The sequence below is a fragment of the Prinia subflava genome, chromosome 8 (genome assembly GCF_021018805.1).
Source record: "Prinia subflava isolate CZ2003 ecotype Zambia chromosome 8, Cam_Psub_1.2, whole genome shotgun sequence".
NCBI lineage: Eukaryota > Metazoa > Chordata > Aves > Passeriformes > Cisticolidae > Prinia > Prinia subflava.
Window position 1 is genome coordinate 20,117,328 of NC_086254.1, and position 1,959 is coordinate 20,119,286.

The window sequence follows — 1,959 nt, forward strand, 5'->3', positions numbered from 1 at the left end:
GGCTGTTGCCTCCACAGTGAAGGTTGTTTCTCATATTCACCACTGCCACTCTTTGCATCCAAGATCTCCCTGATGGCCACGGACTGCAGAGTAGCCAGGGATGTCTTCATTAGCTGCAGGGGAAAGAACACAATGTAAAATCCACTCAGGGACTCCAAACCACAGCTTCTCTACCTTTTTCACTCAGCAGACTGGAAGTGTTGCCATAGAACGAAGGACAACTTGGAGGCCCAGGTTTGGGTGCACATTAACGGGTCTACAAAATAAAAGGAGGTGGCTCACAGAGGGAACCAGGAGCAGTCACCAAGATACACTGGAGCTCCTGCAGGGTGTCCATCTGCCTCTCAGGCTGAGGAAGAGAGGGCAACACATCCCCACTAGACTGGCCTGGAGAGACACAGACAGCAGGTGGTAAGACAGAGGAGAGTGGAAGAAGGAAAAAATGCCCACAACTTCTGTCATGTCCCCTCACATTGCAGTTGCCAGGCATGTGAGCAAGAAGCACAAAAGCAGAGCCCATTTCCTGACAATAATAACACAAAAACACTCAGAAATGACACACAAGAACATCACCTATCCACAAAGGATGCTGCTGGCACTTGATCAGAGCCTTCTGCCTGTGCTGACGTCTTTCTGGCCTGGAAATCCTACCGGCACTTACAGAAGTAGCCCTTCCTATAGGAAAGGAAGCGAAATTACCAGGAAATGAAAAGGCAACAATGCAGGAAACTAGGACACAGCCCCTACCATTAGCTGGGATGGTGCACTTTGTGGCATGAGCTGGTCAGAAAATTATGACTTCCACAAAGCTGCCTCTGAGCCTGAGGCAGGGCAGGAGTGCTATAAAAGGCAGCCCAAGTCTCTGCTCCCTCATCCACTTCTCTCAGCCTCCTTCTCTCAGGAATCAGGTGAGTGCGAAGCCTCTTCTCCTGCTGCTGCTGCTGCTTCAAGAGCAGCTCTTGCCTGGCTGGAGGTGTCAGCTGAGAGGGGCTGTGGTAGCACAGGGCTGGGAGGTGCTTCTGCTGGGAGAGGGCAGGGGAGAGCAGGTGTTGTGCAGACAGAGAGAAGCTGGCACTTGGCTGAGGTGGCTCCTGGCCTTGGAGCTGGGCAGTGCAATGGGGGCCAGGAGGTGCCTTGGCTGCAGGGGGTTTGGGTGCAGTGCTGCTTCCTGATGTGTCCTCACTTTATGCTTGTCCCTGCCCTCTGTGCCAGGTGCACCTGTGACCTCGAGCCATGTCCTGCTGCAAGCCCTGTGACCCTTGCTGCCAGCCCTGCGGCCCCTGCCCGCTGGCCAGCAGCTGCAATGAGTGCTGTGTCAGGCAGTGCCAGAGCTCCCACGTCGTCATTGAGCCCTCGCCTGTGGTGGTGACCCTGCCTGGCCCCATCCTCAGCTCCTTCCCACAGAACACTGCCGTGGGATCCTCCACCTCTGCTGCTGTTGGCAACATCCTCAGCTGTGGAGGAGTGCCCATCAACTCTGGGGGCTTTGACCTCTCCTGCATCACCAACTGCTATGGTGGCAGCAGATGTCGTACTTGCTAAATCTGCTGGCAATGTCTTTGGGCAAGAGGATCCAAGACCTCTGAACCTGGTTCTGGGCAGAGACAGAGCTTTGGGATATTGTATTTAGAGCTTTGGACCATCTCTTCCTTCTTCTACTGTCCTCTCTTTGCTGTTTGTGTCTCCCCAGGCCAGTCTAGTGTGGCCCTGTTGCCCTTCCTTCCTCTGCAGGGCATTCCAAAGAACACCAGATGGGAGCCCCATCCTAGTGGCTGCTCCTGGTGCTCTCTGTCAGCCATCTTGTTTTCTTCTTTAAACTTATTAAAATCTTGTTGCATTCAAGCCTCAGCCTCTGAGTCATCTGTTGTTCTGTGGCAACTCCTCCAGGAGTCTGCTCAGGGAAAAGATGCAGAAAACAATGGGTGGGGCTCGCTGCAGAGGATTTGACTTTGTGCCCTT

General features: G+C 53.8%; 1 pseudogene; it reads left to right on the top strand.

The window, feature by feature from the left end:
* Positions 1-775: 775 nt before the first annotated feature.
* LOC134553871 (feather keratin Cos1-2-like) lies at positions 776-1,542 on the top strand (annotated as a pseudogene).
* Positions 1,543-1,959: the final 417 nt, after the last annotated feature.